This window comes from Haematobia irritans, chromosome 3, assembly GCF_050003625.1.
Source record: "Haematobia irritans isolate KBUSLIRL chromosome 3, ASM5000362v1, whole genome shotgun sequence".
Classification (NCBI taxonomy): Eukaryota; Metazoa; Arthropoda; class Insecta; order Diptera; family Muscidae; genus Haematobia; species Haematobia irritans.
This window is the reverse complement of record NC_134399.1, coordinates 40,030,717-40,053,761: the sequence shown is the minus strand read 5'-3', so window position 1 is coordinate 40,053,761 and position 23,045 is coordinate 40,030,717. Positions and strand designations below refer to the sequence as shown.

Below are 23,045 nucleotides of genomic sequence, written 5' to 3'. Positions count from 1 at the left end.
GCCCAATTCATGAATTTTTGCCATCGTTCTCAATGAATTGTGGCACGGTGCGTTGTCTTGGTGGAACAACACTTTTTTTCTTCTTCATATGGGGCCGTTTTGACGCGATTTCGACCTTCAAACGCCCCAATAATGCCATATAATAGTCACTGTTGATAGTTTTTCCCTTCTCAAGATAATCGATAAAAATTATTCCATCCGCATCCCAAAAAACAGAGGCCATTACTTTGCCAGCGGACTTTTGAGTCTTTCCACGCTTCGGAGACGGTTCACGGGTCGCTGTCCACTCAGCCGACTGTCGAATGGACTCAAGAGTGTAGTGATGGAGCCATGTTTCATCCATTGTCACATATCGACGGAAAAACTCGGGTGTATTACGAGTTAACAGCTGCAAACACCGCTCAGAATCACCAACACCTTGTTGTTTTTGGTCAAATATGGGCTCGTGCGGCACCCATTTTGCACAGAGCTTCCGCATATCCAAATATTGATGAATGATATGACCAACACGTTCCTTTGATATCTTTAAAGCCTCTGCTATCTCGATCAACTTCATTTTACGGTCATTCAAAATCATTTTGTTGATTTTTTTGATGTTTTCGTCGGTAACCACCTCTTTCGGGCGTCCACTGCGTTCACCGTCCTCCGTGATTATTTCACCACGCTTGAATTTTGCATACCAATCAATCATTGTTGATTTCCCTGGGGCAGAGTCCGGAAACTCATTATCAAGCCAAGTTTTTGCTTCCACCGTATTTTTTCCCTTCAGAAAACAGTATTTTATCAAAACGCGAAATTCCTTTTTTTCCATTTCTTTCACAATAACAAAAGTTGCTTCACAAAAGACGCTCTATCTCACAAACTAATTGACATACAGACGTCAAATTTTGACACGAATCATTTGAAGGTTGGTACTATATAAAAATAATATGCATTTAATACTAGCGACGCCATCTATGTGTCAGACCGGGGACTTATTAGCCAACCTGCTATTCAATGGGGCCTTATGCAAATAAAATTGATTATACTATAGCCACTCTGTAATTTTTGTCATCTTAAATTTCGTTTAATCGGTATTTCCTTTCCTTAGTCAATGTAACCCTGATGTCCGTCCGTCTGTCCATCAATTAGTTGTTCGCAAAATACAAATGTCGTAAAACAAAAGTCAACTGTTTATCAAGTCCATAGATTGGATTTGTATCAGAGAAATGCGTCTTCCTTTGTTCTGTGGTAGATCCTAACGACATCCTCTCAACAGCATTTGCATTAGAAACACCAACATCCTTTATATCTTGTATTAATATTGCAAATGTAATTGAATGTGAAATATTTCATATTCATATTTGTCCTAGTTATTGGTCCTAACACATATTGCCATAAAGTCATCACTAATGACGGCCTTATGTTACGCCACATTTCATTAATTAGAACTTGCAACATTGTTGCCCATATGCGAGTGACAATTACAAGCGACACATTGTGGCTTTGTGTGGTTAGAAAGACGCTCTCTCTCTTATGAAAACAAATGTCCAGAAGTTTGCAACGAAACGTTGCGCCATTTAACCAGAATTGGTCTCATTCTATTTACGTTGGAGGAAACTAAGGCCCCAGACTATAACAATGGGCTCACTCACTCATACATACGTACTCATACACACACACACACACTTTCACTCATAGACTGCATTGAAACTTGTTTCTATAGACATTAAAAATCTTTGTGGTTTTTGTGACATTTTCTCCTTTGACTTTTTATGTGGTTTGTTCTCCTTTGTGAGGTGCTTGTGAAGGCATCATCCTGCGTGTGGAAAATTACCATTGAAATAATTACGAAACAATGAAATTGGAATGGCAAAGCTACATAGTAACCCACCGTAGAACAATGGCACGAGCATGTGATGTGAATTTAAAGTAGGTCAAGAGCGATTGGCTTTGTTCAAGCTTTGACTCCTTGGTAGCGGTGTCTAATTAGTTGCTTATTTAATTGTGACATACAGTAAGCACTACTCACTTGCACTTGGTCTAGATGTGGTCACATGAGCCATTGTCGTTATATTCATCTTCATTGTTCTCTGGGGACACAGTAATTGAGTCAATTATGCATAAAAGGTCATCTAAGAGGCTGAGTAAAGTGCTTGCAAACAAGAAATACCGAATCGCATTGCAAAGAGATTTAAGGGCGGCTTAGTAGACAGGAAATTCTCTTATAGTTTAAGTACCCAGTTGTGTGACCTTTGTCCACATGGAGTGCCAGAAAATTGGCTGGCATTTAGTTTTCAAAAACCATCTTAGCCTTGGCATGAGTTATGAATAGCTACCCAGCAAAAAAAGCGTCGCCAAAAAAGTAGTGAAAATGTTCTTTTTGGATCCGGAAGTGGTACCAAATTGACGCAGAAGCGATTAATTTAACATGGGCTTGTCATAGGACGGATATCCATCATTTCAACAGCCGCTGCACTGCATTTGCATCACTTCTTAAGGTGTGAGGTGAATTCAGTGTTTTGGATGTGAATTAAGAAATTTTGTGATATTTTGACAAATAAATAAAAATTTGTATGATTTTTAATGCATTATAACGCTTGTCTGGAACTTTTGTGATCAAATATTTTTAAAAATTCGAAATTTTTCTACAAAGGATTAGCATTTTTTTCGGCTAAATTTAAATAATTTGTATCATTTTATTAATTCTTAATTTCTTTTTAACCTATTTAAAACAACAACAAAAATTAATTACCCATTAAAAATATGAAAAGAACGAGTTATAAAGAAATTGACTCAAATGAACTTCATGAGCAGTTAAAATAAAGAACATCGTTGGGAGAGCATTTTTGGAAGTTCTTTTAAAGTTGTGCCTTGAGAAGAACTTCCAAATTTTTTTGCTGTGTAACTACGCAGCAAAAACTTGTTAACCACATGTGATTCTCGCAGAATTATCGGAGTTTTAAAAATAATGGATTACCACTAACAACAACTATTGGTTTCCAATATCCCTTAACGAACTTAATTCCGCTTACGAGTTGAATTAGCTTACAATTGTAGTGACAGCTATGATGTTAAGAGTTTAATAACTCTCTCGATTTTAATCACGCTCACGTTTTCAATTAATGACGGCTACCACATTATTCTCTTCGACGAAGTTTTGTTTTGTTATTCACATTTACGTACAAGTAAAATTTTCATGAATGAGGCGATATTTCGTGAGTTACGACATTTCCGATCGTCAATGTGGGTCTTTAGAAATTTTTCGTGAGCGTGCTTCCTATCAAAAATATCATGCGTGAACAAAATTTTTCCGTCGTGAGTGTGCATGAGAAAAAAATCACTCACGTGCTTCACTCTAATCTGAACCCATTTGGATGATTTTTTGCAAACTTGAAGGATGCGGAAAATTTGTCAAAATTTTATTTCTATAGAAAATTTTATTTCTATGGGGAATTTTTGTGTAAATTTTATTTCTATAGAAAATTTTGTTAAAATTTTATTTCTATAGAAAATTTTGTCAAAATTTTATGGCTATAGAAAATTTTGTCAAAATTTTATTTCTATAGAAAATTTTGTTAAAATTTTATTTCTATAGAAAATTTTGTCAAAATTTTATGGCTATAGAAAATTTTGTCAAAATTTTATTTCTATAGAAAATTTTGTCAAAATTTTATTTCTATAGAAAATTTTGTGTAAATTTTATGGCTATAGAAAATTTTGTCAAAATTTTATTTCTATAGAAAATTTTGTCAAAATTTTATTTCTATAGAAAATTTTGTGTAAATTTTATTTCTATAGAAAATTTTGTTAAAATTTTATTTCTATAGAAAATTTTGTCAAAATTTTATTTCTATAGGAAATTTTGTCAAAATTTTATTTCTATAGAAAATTTTGTGAAAATTTTATTTCTATAGAAAATTTTGTTAAAATTTTATTTCTATAGAAAATTTTGTCAAAATTTTATTTCTATAGCAAATTTTGTGTAAATTTTATTTTTGTAGAAAATTTTGTTAAAATTTTATTACTATAGAAAATTTTGTCAAAATTTTATTTCTATAGCAAATTTTGCCAAAATTTTATTTCTATAGAAAATTTTGTTACCTTGCTATCGCCTAGCGTTAACGCAACTTAAGTAATTCGATTGTGGATGGTAGTGTTTAGAAGAAGTTTCTACGTAAGCCATGGTGGAGGGTACATAAGCTTCGGCCTGGCCGAACTTACGGCCGTATATACTGGTTTTTATACCCTAAACCACATAGTGGTCAGGGTATAATAAGTTTGATCGGCCAAAAAATGTGCTTATCAGAAATATTGATTTTAGACCCCATAAAATATATACCGATCGACTCAGAATCACCTCCTGAGTCGATCTAGCGCTTGGTGTCCGTCCGTCCGTCTGTCCATGTATTTGTTGTTCACAGGATTCCGGTCGCAATTATTAACCGACTTTGATGAAATTTGGTACATGGAGTTTTTTGGGCACAAGAAATCGGATCAAATTTATATATAGCTCCCATATATATGTATCGCCCGATTTCGACAAATGGGGTCACATTGCGCGTTTTTTCAATCGCCCTTCATGTCTGCAAAATTTCATCCAAATCGGTTCAGATTTAGATATAGCTCTCATATATATGTATCGCCCGATTTTCCCAAATTTGGCCACAAAACCTTTATTTATCAACCGATCTTACTTAAAGTTGGCTAAATATAATCTTCTATAGCACCAACTATATGTGCAAAAAATCATCGAAATCGGTTCAGATTTAGCTATAGCTCCCATATATATGTACCGCCCGATTTTTATAAATGTGGCCATAAAACCCTTATTTATCAACCGATCTTACCCAAATTTGGCTAAATGTAGTCTTCTATAGCACTAACTATATGTGCAAAATTTCATCGAAATCGGTTCAGATTTAGATATAGCTCCCATATATATGTATAGCCCGATTTTCCCAAATTTGGCCATAGAACCCTTATTTATTAACCGATCTTACTAAAAGTTGGCTAGATCCAGTCCTCTATAGTACTAACTATATGTGCAAAATTTCATCGAAATCGGTTCACATGTAGATATAGCTCCCATATATGTATCACCCGATTTTGAAAAATTCGCCCCTAATAACCTTATGTTTGACCATACAGACCTCATTTCTTAACTGATCTTACTCAAATCTTGCACAAGGTAACCTTTTGTGGTATTAATCAAACCCGAAAAATATTATGCGCATTGGTTCAGATTTAGATATAGCTTCCATATATATGCATCGCTCGATTTTCCCAAATTTGGCCATAGTACTCTTATTTATTAACCAATGCTACTCAAATTTCAAATTTTGATGTTCTAGTCGATCGTACTTATACGTACTTGTGGCTCTTACATAAGAATATTGCTCAATTTTTTGCAAATTTGTATTTATTACCCACACTAATTTAATGATTTTCTCTTTTTTAATAATGGGCTCAATATTGGTGGCATGCTAACTCCGTAGGCGCAATATCAACACAGCCAGTGTTGCTAGAAGTAGTGGAAATTCCCTATATGTAGGGGTTTTCTAATATCTAGCGTCTTGTAGGGACGTAGGGCCACAATGTAGGGCATTTTCACTCAACACAATTTGTAATAATTTTTACATTTTGGTGGCTCTAGGAGGAGGAAATTAGAAGCCGGCAAGGCTTGATCTTTAACAATGTGTGGTAAACTTTATTCCTGTAGAGAATTTTGTCAACATTTTATTTCTATAGAACATTTTGTCAAAATTGTACTTCTATAGAAATTTTTTTCAAAATATTATTTCTATAAAAAATTTTCTCAAAACTTTATTTCTGTGGAATTTTTTCTCAAAATTTTATTTCTCTAGAATTTATTGTCAAAATGTTATTTCTATAGAAAAAATTTTCACAAAAATTTGTTTATAGAAACTTTTTCCAAAATTTTATTTTTATAGAGATTTAACAAAAAAGATTACTAATTTGGGTAGAATTCTACCGACTGTGGCAACCGTGGTGGTAATACAAATTTATATTCTAAGTTATATACGTTGCATATTCATGTTTTAAGATAATAAAGTACTTAGAACCATTTTTGTTTTGTAAATTTTTTTAAATTTAACGGAAAATATAGTAGGGAAAATTGTTTGGGAATGTATGGGAAAGTAGGGAACTTTTTTGGTCCTTGTAGGGTAAACCGAACATTTTCCCTGGCAACATTGACTATGAGCAATAGTCAGATTGACACAAAGCACCCATAGACATATACCCCTTAATTTCTTTAATATGCAACTGCGGTTTATCTCCCAGACCTATATGTTACCCCACAAATGCTTATGATTACTAATTCTGTAATGGTGGTTTATGGTATGATATAGTCGGCCCCGCCCGACTTTCTACTTTACTTACTTGTTTTTTTTTTTTTTTTCAAAATGTGTTCGCTTTTGTATGTGTGAATCACCTTGGAGGTGATTCTGAGTTGATCGGTATATTATGGAGTCCGATCTTTCTTGTAGGCACATTTTCTTGCAGATTATTGTACCCAAACCACTTTGTGTGTGGACACTTCTTGTTGGAGCCGGAAGTGGTGAAAAATTGGCGCAGAGGCAATGAATTCACCATTACAACAACCTTTGCACTGAATTCGAATCACTTCTTATGGTGTGATCCGAATTCAGTGTTTTGAATGTGATTTAAAAAATTTTGTGGTATTTTGTCAAATAAATAATTTTGTTACGATTTTTAATGCATTCTAAGGCCTATCTAAAACGTTTGACCTCAAATATTTTAAAAAATTCGCGAATTTTTCTAGAATGGATTTGCTATTTGTTTCAACAAAATTTATATGATTTGTACCATTTTATAATTTCTAACTCTGTCTTTAACATATGTGAAACAAGAATTAAAATTAGCCATTAAAAATATAAAAAAACGAGTTACAAAAATTTAATTAAAAGAAAATCCTGTGTAGTTAAAAGTAAAGAAAATCATTGGTAGGGAATTTTTGTCGTACGAAATTTTTCTTCCGTTTTATATGAGATTGAAATAATTTGTACGGCCATTGACCTTTACCAACGGTTAATAAAATTTTGGTGTCATAAATGGAAGGATTTTTCTTTCCAAACAAATTATTATATATACATATATTTTTTTTTTGAGTTAATTAAATTTTTAATGGAAACATTTAATTTTTTCTAATTGTCATCGTTGATTGATATTATCGATATTATTGGCATAGAAGAAATTTAAATTAAAAATTAATTGAATTGATCCAATTAGTTGTTTAATTTTTTTTCCTGTGCACTTTAACCTTAATATCTTTTTCGGTATTATTGAAATTTTAGATTGTTTAATTGTTTAAATAATAAACAAAATAATGACAATAAATTGATTTCAATAAAATCAAATGGAGATAGTTATATCATTTGGCAATTTTCCCATTATTTTACTTCGGAGAAAAGTTTAACCCGGTTTACGTGTGCTTACTTTTTCAAATTAAAAAAACAATATTTGTCCAATACTCATCCCCTTCCAACCTTGTGATACGTAATGTAGCGAATTATGCCATATTACCGTGCTGATTTTTCATGCGACATTTCATTGTGACTCAATGATCACGTTTTCAACGTTTTTATGCTTCAGCCAAATTATTGGAATGTTTATGTGATTTTTTTTTCTTCATTTTACTATGGGTGGGTGTTATTCTCAATCACAATTTAATCCCGGTGGAAAAAATAAAATTTGTAATTTAATAACATTTTCGTTATGTGCAACACGCGCTAATTATCTCTGTTTGCAATGGCATTACAATCTTGGCCACAAAGTGGCATCACACCGAATGCTATGGAAGTTTGTGGCATTTTTTGCATGACCAAGAGACATAGATACATGGTCTTGCGATTGGAATGGATGGAGGGGATAGAATCATCCAACCATTGATTGAACTCTTGGTGGAATTAAATATTCTCCATTACAATTGTTTACTCATTGATAAATGTTGAATGACGCTTGCAAGTCTCAGAGGGTAGAAAGAGATTCTGATGTACTGTTGGGTTTCTATTACAAAGATCATCATTATACCATTCATTGGTCTTTGGATGAGTGGTCCAACGGCAATCCTTACAAATCTCCATAAACTCCTCGACAATTTTCTGTAACAACCCATATCTATATATAAAGACGATGATATTGTCAGTACAGTACAAAGTCATACCCCCTGCAAGTGCATTGGGCCAAAATGGATAATGAGAAATAATCCGAAAGAGAAGCAAAACCCAAGAACCAACCAACCATTCAACCATACTACCGACCACATAATCAATGAACCGATGAACTAAGCATCATCCTCTCTTGCCAGCAAACAAACAACGACATCATCAGCACAAATAACATCCATCACCGACATGGATTCCTCAGCGTACTGTGGTGGCCATTCCAATGGAAGAAAAGAAAGAGGGCGAGAGTAACGAAGAAGAAAATGTATCAGCGTATATGTTTGTCTTGAAGTCAGCAAACTACTAATCCTTGGATTCTAGGATGATGACAGTATAGCAGCTTATGTATGGCGTTGTCGCAAGCATTGCAAATCGTTTTGCAATACTTACAGCATTTGTAAACTTTAAACACTGTTCAATGCAGCACATCGACCTCTTGGGTATTCTTTTTCCGCTGCTATGCTACTAAACTAATGGAAAGGGTTATGGGAAATGAACCAAAGATCACAATTACAGGTAATTGAAGAATTTTCCGAGTCAATTTCGTAAGGGAATCGTACGAAAATATTTTTGTTCTTTAGTTCATAACGAACTTACGTGTATGGTCATTGAATTTTATACACGCGTTTAGTTAATAAAATGCTTGAGGCTGTAGATATCAATTAAGCTGTGGAAATGTCGAAAACATAATTAAATTTATAAAAATAAAAATAAGTTAAATTTAGCGTTAGTTTAACAACGGATTTTTTTCTGTGCAGGTTCGCCTTGTGGTCTAGTAACCATTAAAAATAAAGTTCATAATTTTTTGTAAAATTTTTTGGGGAATTTATATAAAACACATGGTAATCTTGACTTGATTTCTTACAAGAACAATTCAATTTAAGACACAGTTTTGTCATTACAAAACTTAAAGACTAGAAGTCTCTGCCAATATAAGATCATGAAGTTTGAGTTTGTGTTATCAAATATCAATAACATTTGGATGTTTTATATAGTTCTGAACAAAAAATCCAAGAAGTACTAAAAAATTAATGACGACAGAAAATTTAAATAGAAAGTATGGGTGTATGTGCTCTTGGGAGTAAAAAATTATTGTGGTTTCTTTAAAAACACGAATTATTAACCCATTATTGGCATTAGATGGATTAGGATAAAACAAGTAAGGAAAGTCGGGCGGGGCCGACTATATTATACCCTGCACCACTTTGTAGATCTAAATTTTCGATACCATATCACATCCGTCGAATGTGTTGGGGGCTATATATAAAGGTTTGTCCCAAATACATACATTTAAGAATTTGATAGACTCCTACAAAATCTATAGACTCAAAATTTAAGTCGGCTAATGCACTACGGTGGAACACAATGTTAGTAAACAAATATGGGAAACATTTAAATTTGAAGCAATTTTAAGGAAACTTCGCAAAAGTTTATTTATGATTTATCGCTCGATATATATGTATTATAAGTTTAGGAAAATTAAAGACATTTTTACAACTTTTCGACTAAGCAGTGGCGATTTTACAAGGAAAATGTTGGTATTTTGACCATTTTTGTCGAAATCAGAAAAACATATATATGGGAGCTATATCTAAATCTGAAGCGATTTGGTACGCATAGCTACAATGCTAATTCTACTCCCTGTGCAAAATTTCAACTAAATCGGAGTAAAAGATTGGCCACTGTGGTCATATGAGTGTAAATCGGGCGAACGATATATATGGGAGCTATATCTAAATCTGAAGCGCTTTCAATAAACTTTGGCACACTTGACTCACCAATGTGGTATCACAATGGACTGAATAGTCTAAGGGCGTTTTCGTTTCGCAAAAAAAATGTTGTCTTGGTGTTACACTACTTTTTCCCTCATTGTGTTTTCGCGCGAATGATAGTGTCATTCTAAAGTTATTATTAATTCACAACATTTTGAGGGGTACAGGAACCAAAATTTATGACAGTGTCCTTCATATGTGGCAATCAATTTCGAGAATGTTGCACCTTTTTTCCCAGTCGAAATCGCCATAAGTGAGCCTGATACATCGGGCTACCACCTAACCTAACCTTGACTACACTACTAATTGTACTCCTAGTGCAAAATTTCAACCAAATTGGGGTAAAACTCTGGCTTCTGGGACCGTATTAGTCCATATCGGGCGAAAGATATGTATGGGAGCTATATCTAAATCTGAACCGATTTCAATACAATTTAGCACACTTGACTATACGACCAAGTGTTATGCTTGTACAAAATATCAAGCAAATTAGGGTAAAACTCTGGCTTCTGGGGCATTATAAAAGTCCATATCGGGCGAAATATATATATGGGAGCTATATCTAAATCTGAACCGATTTCTTCCAAAATCAATTCTGCCACAAGTATGAAATACATACTTGTGCCAAATGTGAAGTCGATTGTTCTAAAACTGCGACCTAGACTTTGATTACAAAAATGTGTTCACGGACAGACGGACACGGCTAAAGGGTGATACGGTCAAAATTTGGTCAATATAAACTTGACGTATTTCTTTCAATTTTGCATTTAAAAAACCTGAACACCCCTCATTTTGAAGGTGTGTGTGTGTAGAATGTTGCTCCTATTTTGATTTTGGAATTCACTCTTCAGTTGTCAAAATGCCGTCCAAGCAAGAAGAGCAGCGTATCAAAATTTTGCTCGCGCATCGCGAAAATCCGAGTTACTCGCACGCAAAGCTGGCAAAATCGCTAAAAGTTGCCAAATCAACCGTTGCAAATGTAATTAAAGTGTTTGGGGAACGTTTGTCGACAGCCAGGAAGTCTGGATCGGGGGGAAATCGAAAACCGGAAGCCGCTGAGACGACAAAGAGAGTTGCCGGTAGTTTCAAGCGAAACCCTAACCTCTCTCTCCGAGATGCCGCAAATAAGCTGGGTGTATCGTCTACAACCGTGCATCGAGCCAAAAACCGAGCCGGACTATCGACTTACAAGAAGGTAGTGACTCCAAATCGCGATGATAAACAAAATACGACGGCCAAAGCGCGATCTCGGAGGCTGTACACGACGATGCTGACGAAGTTTGACTGCGTGGTAATGGACGACGAAACCTACGTCAAAGCCGACTACAAGCAGCTTCCGGGACAGAAGTTTTATACGGCAAAAGGAAGGGGAAAGGTAGCAGATATTTTCAAGCACATAAAACTGTCAAAGTTCGCAAAGAAATATCTGGTTTGGCAAGCCATCTGTACCTATGGCTTGAAAAGCAGCATTTTCATAGCTTCCGGGACTGTCAACCAAGAAATTTACGTGAAAGAGTGTTTGAATAAACGTCTGCTGCCTTTCCTGAAGAAACACGGTTGTTCCCTACTGTTTTGGCCGGATTTGGCATCTTGCCATTACGGTAAAAAGGCCATAGAGTGGTACGTCGCCAACAACGTGCAGGTGGTTCCCAAGGACAAGAACCCTCCCAACACGCCAGAGCTCCACCCAATTGAGAAATACTGGGCTATTGTCAAGCGGAACCTAAAGAAGACCAAAAAAACTGCTAAGGACGAGCAGCAGTTTAAGGCAAACTGGCTTTCTGCGGCGAAGAAGGTGGACAAGGTGGCTGTACAAAATCTGATGGCAGGTGTCAAGCGTGAGGACCGGCAATTCGGATTTGGAAAAGCGAAAGCCTAACTGAATATTTTTCCTGAATTTTATACTAATTGAACTTGAAAAAGAAATTTAATTTGATTTTTTAAATAAACGATTTCACCGATTTACACGCGTTTTCCCTTGACCAAATTTTGACCGTATCACCCTTTATATCGACTCAGGAGCCCACCCTGAGCATTTTTGCCAAAGACACCATGTGTTTATCTCGTCTCCTTCTGGGTGTTGCAAACATATGCCCTGTTCCACAGTGTGGCGCAGGGTATAAAAATCGAAAAGCGACTTGTCGACTAATTGATCTTAAAAAATTGCGATGAGAAAGGTCAACTTTTCATAAGAGGCTTCAGTTGACTTTTTCCAATTTTAAAAAGTCGAAAGGCTATCTTTCAAAATTTGATTTTATCTTTCAAATTTTTTGTACAAACTTAAAACAAAAAAACTTTCTTTCTATTTGTCTTACTGGAATGTTAAATTTTATAACATTTGGAGAAAAGTCGACTTTCACCTTTCGTAATTTTTGAAAGGTGGACTTTTTGTATCATCCAATACTCAGCCTTCTTTAATTTAACCCTTCCACTACCGATGTCCACATAGAAGGACATTCGAAAAAGACACCAAATTCTATTTTCCCACCTAGTTTCGATTTATTTCTCGATATTATTTTAAAGTAGAGGCTTTAATCTAAATAATTTATAATTATTTTCCATGTTGTTGAGCACTAAAATACATTTTTATAAACTTCTTTAGCAATAAACGAAAAATATGAAAATTTTAGACAATTTTTCTACTGTATGATTCTAGTAAATTGACATTTATACAAAAACTATAGCTGATACTTTTTCAAGTTCTTTTTTTATTTTTTCTCACACAAGCTCATATAGCTTTTGAAGTAATTGAGGTAGGATCTCAAAATGATAATATTTGTTTTGCATGTTGTTAGTACTAGTAAAAACCGAAGAAAAATTAAAGTTTTTAACATTAGGTTTATTTCGGTAGTGAAAGAATTAAAGTCGACTTTGCCATTTTTTTTTCACTAATAGTAGATTATTCGATTTGTATTAGGTTTGGTTAGGTTAAAGTGGCAGCTCGATTTATTTTTAATTATTGTGCTTATTTGTCTATTCGAAGAGGTTCGGATTGTTAGTATTTTGCAATTTAAAAATCCATAGAAGTCTTTTGTTCTCCCTAAACGATAACCCCTTTTCCATATCCCATTTCAGAATGACTAGGAATTCAATTGAGAGTTGTTACCGCTGTCTATGATATCTTCGATGTTTGCCAGCGATCTCGATAATTGAAATACAAAACTTTCTGTATTTTTTAATGCTGTCATGTGGCAAATGTGGTGGCCCTGGCTTCCACAGCCATCATCATTATCTCCGCATCTTCAAAGACACTACCACTATGGACAGCATCATTATTACAATCATTGTCAACACTGTAGTTGTAGTATAGAGTCCATCTCCTTTTTCCGAAGACTACAGTCAGTCACCCTGGGTCTCTGTCTTATTTGCTTCAGGCAAATAATACAAGAAATATCATCACATCATTACGTTGTAGTTTAGAATTGCAATGCAATAAAGGGTGATTGTTAGACTGCAGCGCATTGCGCTGGTATAGCAACTTTTGTGGTTATTGCAATTGAACTGTGAGCAACGCCGAGGAAATGGACCACAGTGCCCTTGGGCGCATTCATTCACGGATTATGTTACCACTTCTGTTTGCTGTGTTTTGTTTTTTTTTTTTTGCTTTTGCATCCTGAACAACTGAACATAGAACAATGCAAATTGCAAATATTTAATAAATAAATACTCTTTTAGCTGCAGTGTACTTACGCAAAAGTAAAAAGTGATGATCTCTTGAGTGAATATTTATTGCCAAAGGGAAGGTTTATTTATGAGCTGTTATCCTAGTTATCATAATACCTTTGCTAGCAAGACGGACGGACAGACGGACGAAGGGTAACAAAGTTACCAACATCATATCAACCTTAATTGATGTGGAACCCAATAATAATCGCAATTTGTCAATTTTTCCTTTGTTTCCTCTTTGGATCAACTTTGTCAAATGACCCATTTTAGTCTCAATTAATCTAATGCCTGATTTCCAAGTTTCTGGTGGTTTCTTTGGTTTGATTATATTCCCCCATCACCCTCACCAGACCATAAGCCATAAAAATTCATTGCGATTACATTTCCATGTAAATTTTGTGGAAAATTTTTAAATTTATTTTATTTTTCTTTGAGATTGTCGTAATAGATTTCTTGTGGTCAAAGTGTGTAAGCATTTTGTGGTTACGGTCAATGGTTACAGTAGGTGGCAGAATGGTAATGGGATTTGGGATTACCTTCGATTTGTGAAGCACTTGTGAAGCTAAAGATATCAATGGTGTTAGAGACAATGAGTTTCTTAAAGAATTTTTAGATGACTTGAATTGTACACATTGTACACAGAAAAAAAATATTTTTTGTCTTCAATTATGAAATTGAATGATCCAAAGGGTCGTGGGTTCAATCCCAGATTTGACCGATCACTTTTTTTTTAGCAGTGGTTATCCTTTCTTAGCAACGCTAGTGACGTTTTTGAGTGTATCAAATATCTCTAAAAGTGCACTGAAAACAAATATTCTAGCGAGACCAAGGATTTCATGTTTTTAAAATACGAATGCCAATTTGGCTTAGCATAAAGGACGCATTTCTCTGATATTATTATTTTGTTTTTTCCTTGTCAAAAAAAAAAAAAAAAAACGATACACCTTTCAATGAACTCAGTTTGTCCCTACACGCAAAAAAATAATTCTTTCCTCCCAAACGAAATTTTAGACAAACAAAGTTCGTTTCTCATTTGCTTTTCGTTGAAAGGAAGTGTATTTGGAAGAAAAGTATATTTTTTTTGTGATAAACGTTTATTCTTTTGCAGGATGTAAAAACAATTTCATAAAGACTAACTCAAAAAATTTTTTTTCTGGCTAATTGCATTTTCCCTCACATCTTTCCCACTTCCACGAAGTTTTTTTGTTCTTAGCACCTTTTTCTGTAACACAAACAATGTAGAAGAAATATTATAATTTTATAAATTTAAAAATTTTTTTTACCTTTCGCCTGGACGGAGAATCGAACCGCGGACCATGCAATTTGTAAGCCAACACACTATCCACTGAGCCATGTAGCCGTTATTGTCATCAATAGACAATTACCCATATAACTAAGTTATATTTATATAGCATAGCTTGCGGCGCCCACGAGCCGATTAAACAAAGTTTATTTAACAGAAAAATACATTTAGTTGGGCACCGTGGAGCAGTGGTTGCTACGTATGACTTGCATGCCAAGGGTCGTGGGTTCGATCCCTGCTTCGACCAAAGTTTTTTTTTTTTTTACATATATTCCAGATATGATCGGAAGATTCCGAAAAATTTTTCAACATTACATTCTACTATATTAAATTTTTACTATGAACTGTAAAATGTGTCTTATTAAAGACCTAAATTTAGAAAAGAACAGTGTTTGATATAAACGAAATGGACTGTGTTGTTGGTTCAAAAATAACTTTTTTTACTGAAAAAATATAAATTTTGTAACAAACGAATTTTTTTGGTGATAAAAGTGTATACTTTTCGAAGCAATTCAAAAAACTCTAACAAAAGAAAAACGTTTTCGGTACACGTTTTCCAAACGTTTTTTTTTTCTTTGCGTGTATAGTTAAGTGATTCGACTTGAAACTGGATGTCTTTGCATGAAATTTTGTTTACCTAAGGTCAACTTGTCGTTTATAATTCTGGAAAATTCTTCAGAATTTTGAAATCTTCCTTAAATTGGTACACTTTTTGTATATTGACTACACACAACAAATTTTGTTCTGATTCAATCACGAATTTTATTAATCCAAATATTTTTTAACTGAAATGTCTTCAATCACAAAAATGATAGTATCAATCACAGTTTTAATTGGGCATAAAAAATACTTTATTAAAAAATTAATTGATTTCATTAGCAAAATTTCTTAATAGCTTCAATTAAAACTTTATTTGATGTTGATTGTAGGGGTGTGCACGTGACACGAGATTGTCGTGACTCATGCGTGAGTCGCGATTCACGCTGACGGCAACGGCGTGAGTGTTATTAACCAACCAAATGTCGTGCGTTAGCTTGAGTCACGAAAATAATATTTTCGTGAGTGTGCCTGAGTAACGAAAAACACACTCACGAAAATAATCCCGCGTACGAACATAAAATGCTTACGAGTTGAATTCATTTATAATTTTAGTTACACCCTAGGTGTAAAGAGTTTTATAACGCTCCCGATTTTAATTATATTCATGTTTTCAATCAGGTCTATAGGTAAATTACTCATAAAATTATTCGTGAGTCACGAGAATTTTCGATATTTTTCGTGAGTCAGGACATTTAAAAGATTTTCGTGCGTGAGTACAAATTTTCTTTTCGTGAGCGTGCGTGAGCGAGAGTCCTACCAAAAAATATCGTGCGTGAGTGTGCGTGAATAAGATTTCTCCGTCGTGAGTATGCGTAAGCGTGAACAAAATGTTACTCACGTGCACACCTCTAGTTGATTGCAAAACCCAACTAATTTTTTAAACGTTACTGTTTTCAATTACTTTCTTAAATGACTGAGTTTTTAGGTTTGATTAAAAATTGATTATTTGAAATAAACAAATTTCCATCACTTTTTTTAGCTGACTTAACTTTTTAATTAAAAATTTAAAAATGTTCAATCATTGACCTAATAAACTTAATGTTTCTATCTTGATTAAAAAGTTAATTGTATCAATTAATTTATTAATTAAAACAAATTTACACTTCAATCAACTTATGTGTTATTATATAAATATCATGGTGATATTTTTTTCTGCGTACACCCAGAGAAGGAATATGATCACCTCAAACATGTTTTAAGAGCAAAATGTTATTTTTGGGTGGTGACCATATAACATGGTTTTCGCAACCATGTTATTTCCTCGGAAATCATGTATCTGATTTCGGCAAGCAGGTTATATTTGACGAGAAAATAACATTTGAGTGACAAACATGTTACATGATCACTATACAAAAATAACATTTTGCTTTTGAAACATGTTTGAGGTGATCATATTCCTTCTCTGCGTGTACATACTGTTGGATCAGAGACTAGATCTTAAATCTCTCATATCTATAACCGTCAATAAATCATATGGATCACTTGGATTTGTCAAACGCTGGAGTAAGGAGTTTGCCGACACATTTGTAACAAGGGATTTGTACACTTCACTTGTGCATCTAATCCTTGAATATGGATCTGTAATATGGGATCCACAGTATCAAATTCATTGCAACCGTGTTGAATCTGTACAAAAGCAATTTCTACTGTTTTGTTTACGTCGTCACAACTGGACTCCTCAAACCATGCCATTTTACAAGGAAAGACTCACTTGTCAAATTGCCTACACTGAAAAGTAGTCGTACTATGCTGAATATCTGTTTTATGATTGATGTTATTAATGGTAGATTTAAATCTGAGTTCCTTCTTAACAGTATCTCATTCAATATACCGGCAAGACCTACTCGTAATTTTGAACTGCTTCGCATTCAGTATTTTCGCACAAACTTTGAAAATCACGATCCTGTTCACTGATTATGTGAAGAGTTTAATAAATACTATAAATATTTTGATCTTTCAGAAGATTTTTTCAATTCAATATTTCTTTATTTTAACATTTCGTTATAAAAGATACATTAAATAATATATTTACAATATTACTTTTCTTGAAAATAAAACAAAGAAATGTACAGCATGGTTTGTATAAACCGTCTGCCGGAAATCGAGTTTATTACAATTAATGTTTTTCTGTAATTAAGAGCTTCTACCAGAAATTTGTATAAAGGTAGCCAGAAAAAATCTTCACCGCAATTTAATATGTAGCAATATGAAGTTGTCATTAACCCGGTTTTAAAGGACTTTGACAGCACATGAAGAAAAAACCCGAAAACAAAAAAAATGCTTTTTTTCAAGAATTATGAACGCAAAACTTAAATTTAAAAGAGATTTGTGCTTAAATGAATCACTTCTACTTTCTTCACTTCTTCAATAACAAAATCATTAAAATAAAACCAAAATCTTTGGAGTCGGGCATGCGTTTTTTTCAGTGTAGATATCTATGATTTATACACTGTTAGAAAAATATGTTTTTCATATGTTCCGATATAAACAAAATGTGTTTGGTGCACAATTTTTAAACACAATATATTTAAGTGCAAACATGTAATGTTCCTAAACTAACACAAAATGTTTGGGACACATATTTTAATATGTTAGAATATATTATGTTTGGGGCATGAATGTTTCATAAAAATAGTATGTGTGAATGTAAACATATATAAATTTACAAATTTCGAGTAAACATATATATGTTGTGATACTTTATTCAGAGAGCGAAGATAGAGAGAGAGAGTTAGTATAGAGAAAGAAATAGAGATGGAAACCGGGAGGGTTGAATAAAAAGATATCAACATAACACAGCGAAAGAATGAAATGAGAGCAATTTCTGTGAAACCGCCAAAAACTTAATATGCTTAAGTCTAAATATTATTTAATTTGAATATTAGAATGAGTATTCGGAATAAAGAGAATAGACATTCGGAACCAAGAGAATAGAAAAAAAAACAGTATATTTGTATTACAGAAAAAGATTCGAAGAACTCAAAAATTTCGTGAAAGTGAAAATTATGTGAGGGAATGAGCACAATATTCTTTGAGGAATTCTTCCAAGCATATACTATTTTTGGACTCAAAATGCTTCCAAACATATAATATGCTCACATAAAACAAACATATTAATGTTTCGGCAGTATCCAATAATATATGTGCTTCCTGCAAAATATGTTTGGAACATATGTTAAAGAAGCGATTTTTTTTGAGGGTGTACATATGATTTATCCATATTTCATACTTATAAAGGGTGATTCTTTTGAAGTTAGGATTTTCATGCATTAGTATTTGACAGATCACGTGGGATTTCAGACATGGTGTCAAAGAGAAAGATGCTCAGTATGCTTTGACATTTCATCATGAATAGACTTACTAACGAGCAACGCTTGCAAATCATTGAATTTTATTACCAAAATCAGTGTTCGGTTCGAAATGTGTTTCGCGCTTTACGTCCGATTTATGGTCTACATAATCGACCAAGTGAGCAAACAATTAATGCGATTGTGACCAAGTTTCGCACTCAGTTTACTTTATTGGACATTAAACCAACCACACGAATGCGTACAGTGCGTACAGAAGAGAATATTGCGTCTGTTTCTGAGAGTGTTGCTGAAGACCGTGAAATGTCGATTCGTCGCCGTTCGCAGCAATTGGGTTTGTGTTATTCGACCACATGGAAGATTTTACGCAAAGATCTTGGTGTAAAACCGTATAAAATACAGCTCGTGCAAGAACTGAAGCCGAACGATATGCCACAACGTCGAATTTTCAGTGAATGGGCCCTAGAAAAGTTGGCAGAAAATCCGTTTTTTTATCGACAAATTTTGTTCAGCGATGAGGCTCATTTCTGGTTGAATGGCTACGTAAATAAGCAAAATTGCCGCATTTGGAGTGAAGAGCAACCAGAAGCCGTTCAAGAACTGCCCATGCATCCCGAAAAATGCACTGTTTGGTGTGGTTTGTACGCTGGTGGAATCATTGGACCGTATTTTTTCAAAGATGCTGTTGGACGCAACGTTACGGTGAATGGCGATCGCTATCGTTCGATGCTAACAAACTTTTTGTTGCCAAAAATGGAAGAACTGAACTTGGTTGACATGTGGTTTCAACAAGATGGCGCTACATGCCACACAGCTCGCGATTCTATGGCCATTTTGAGGGAAAACTTCGGAGAACAATTCATCTCAAGAAATGGACCGGTAAGTTGGCCACCAAGATCATGCGATTTGACGCCTTTAGACTATTTTTTGTGGGGCTACGTCAAGTCTAAAGTCTACAGAAATAAGCCAGCAACTATTCCAGCTTTGGAAGACAACATTTCCGAAGAAATTCGGGCTATTCCGGCCGAAATGCTCGAAAAAGTTGCCCAAAATTGGACTTTCCGAATGGGCCACCTAAGACGCAGCCGCGGTCAACATTTAAATGAAATTATCTTCAAAAAGTAAATGTCATGGACCAATCTAACGTTTCAAATAAAGAACCGATGAGATTTTGCAAATTTTAGGCGTTTTTTTTTTTTTAAAAGTTATCAAGCTCTTAACAAATCACCCTTTAGAACATAGGTTTAAAGTTGGTTTGCCGCTTACATATATAATATATTTATTACAAATAAAAACATTTTCCATTCAACTTAACTCTCATTTAAGTGAAGTCTATAATTTCTTCTTACAAATCGTTTGAAAATCTTTTAACATTAATTAACCTAATGTAAAATGTGGGCATGTGATGGACACGATTTACAATACAGTGTTAAGTCGTTTATTAAAATTTTAAATCATTTTAGAGCCTTTGCCAATAGGCCAATGCTTTTATGAAGATTTTCCACAGTGGTATTAGTTAATTAATGTTATGGATATATCATGATGCTGCCATTGCCGACTGCTAAGCCTACTAGCAAATACAGAAATAAATCCGATCCGAATCATGGCATAATTTAGATTCACACAAACCAAGCCAGTGGCAGAGATGCAAATGTGTCGTCTAAATGTTCATGACAAATGAAGTCTTAAAGAGTTACTGATTAAAACAAATCCATGACAAGCCGACAAATGAAAGCATATCAGGGCCATTTGTCAAAGGTTGTAATTTTTCATTTTCATGTTGGACCGAAGAATAACAACAACAACAACAACAATAGCTATTGCCATAACTAACCATGGTAGAACAGTAAAATAAACATCAGCTGCCTATGGGACTTGAACTGTCCTCATAATTGCCTAAAACTCCAAAAGGGAAAAGGACATTAAGGCCATAAGGATTTATTTTTTCATATTCCAGATGCTGTATAATTTCAAAAGGGGTTCGTTGTTGTTGCCGGACAATTTATTTTGTTTAGCCAAAATTGAACGAATTAAAATGTCCTTAACATAAGTGGCTGGGTAAAGTGAAGTGAATGCATGTATATCCCAATCCAAATTGAAACAATGGCAACAAAATTGTTGAGCCCAGAATTTGACGAATTTTCGGTAAGAATTTCAGAAATAAATGTTGCGATGTCATCATCGTTGGTACTTATTTCACTTATGGAAGGCGTTTCTGATAATGTTGGAAAAAAGTAAATCGAAGGGCGACGTAAACGAAGTGGGGGGGGGGGAACAAAAAATTTGACGACGTAAATTGAAACAACGTAAACCGAGGGATTGATATATATAGCATAGTTTGCGGCGCCCACGAGCCGATTAAACAAACTTTATGTAACAGAAACATACATTTAGTTGGGCACCGTGAAGCAGTGGTTGCTACGCCCGCCTTGCATGCAAAAGTGGGTTCCGGCTGAAATTTGGTACATGGTGTTAGTATATGGTCTGTAACAACTATGCAAAAATTGGTCCATATCGGTCCACTTTTACGTATAGCCCCCATATAAACGGAACCCCAAATTTGGCTTGCGATTGCTCTAAGAGAAGCAAATTTCATCCGTTCCGGCTGAAATTTGGTAAATGGTGTTATTATATGGTCTGTAACAACGTTGCAAAAATTGGTCCATATCGGTCCATAATTATATATAGCCCCCATATAAACCGATCACCAGATTTGACCTCCGGAGCCTCTTGGAAGACCAAAATTCATCTGATTCTTTTGAAATTTGGTACGTGATGTTAATATATGGCCTCAAACACCCATGCAAAAATTGGTCGATGTCGGTCCATAATTATATATAGGCCCCATATAAACCGATCCCAAGATTTGACCTCCGGAGCACCTTGGAAGAGCAAAATTCTTCCCATTCGGTTGAAATTTGGTACGTGATTTTAGTATATGGTATCCAACAACCATGCAGGAATTGGTTCCTATCAGTCCATAATTATATATAACTCACATATAAACCGATCGCCAGATTTGACCTCCGGTGCACTGAAAAAAATATTGTCGTGAGGTCAAAGATTTCATGTCTTTAAAATACGAATGCAAATTTTGCTTAGCATAGAAGACGCATTTCTCTAATATAAAGTTTTTTTCCTTGTCCAAAAGTCGATAAACTTTTTAATGAAGTCGTAAAGTCCTTATAATTAAGTGATTTGACTTAAAAATGAGTATCATAACACGAAAGAAAAAATGTTTGGGCTAAGGTCAATTTGACTTTAATAATTCAGAAAAATTCTTTAAATTTAATGAATTTGTCTTTAAATTTGTTGCCTTTTTGCGTCTTGATTATAAAGCAAAAAATCGTTCAAATTTAGGACATGTTTTCAAAACTTTATTTTAAAGATGTTTTTACTTGAAGCATAGCATAATTTCTACTGGATGTCGAATCTTAATTTGGAAAATAAAGTTGTCCTTAACTCGTTTTTAAAGGACTTTGATAGCATATGAAGAAAATAAGCTGAGAAAGCGAAAAATTTAAATTTGCTTCCTAGAAGCAAGTACACAAAACCCAAATTTAAGAGAGAATTGTGTCTTAAAAGTATCCTTACTTGTATTCTCCGCTTCTTTGGCTCGGAATCAATACCAAATTTTTTAAAGTAAAGACAAAATCTTTGGAACCGGGCATGCTTTTTTTTAGTGTGCCTTTTGGAGAAGCAAAATTCATCCGATCTCGTTGAAATTTGGTACTTGGTGATATTTAACAACCATGCCAAAAGTGGTCCATATCAGTCTATAATCATTTATAGCCCCCATATAAACCGATCCCGAGATTTGGTTTTGGAGCCTCTTGGAGGAGCAAATTTCATCCGAGTGAGTTGAAATTTGTGGATAACAGTCTTTCGTGGAAGTTTCTACGCAATCCATGGTGGAGGGTACATAAGATTCGGCCTGGCCGAACTTACGGCCGTATATACTTGTTTTGTTATTGAAAAAATAAAAATTGTGTAACAACGAATTTTTTTTGGTGATAAAAGTTTAAAATTTTCGAAGCAATTCAAAAAAACTCTAACAAAAGAAAAACGTTTTCGGTACACGTTTTCCAAACGTTTTTTCTTTGCGTGTAAATTCTGAATTTACCTTCACGCTCTTCTTTGAAGGTTAATATCGTTGTGAAAAAATACAAAAAAAGAACGACTTTCGCCCTATGATAATCTTACATAA

General features: G+C 34.3%; 1 protein-coding gene across 2 annotated transcripts in view; it reads left to right on the top strand.

Moving 5' to 3' along the window:
- kek5 (leucine-rich repeat, immunoglobulin-like domain-containing kekkon 5 protein) overlaps positions 1 to 23,045 on the top strand; it is a 524,846-nt gene that overhangs the window by 476,494 nt on the left and 25,307 nt on the right. The gene's annotated exons all lie outside the window — the stretch shown is intronic.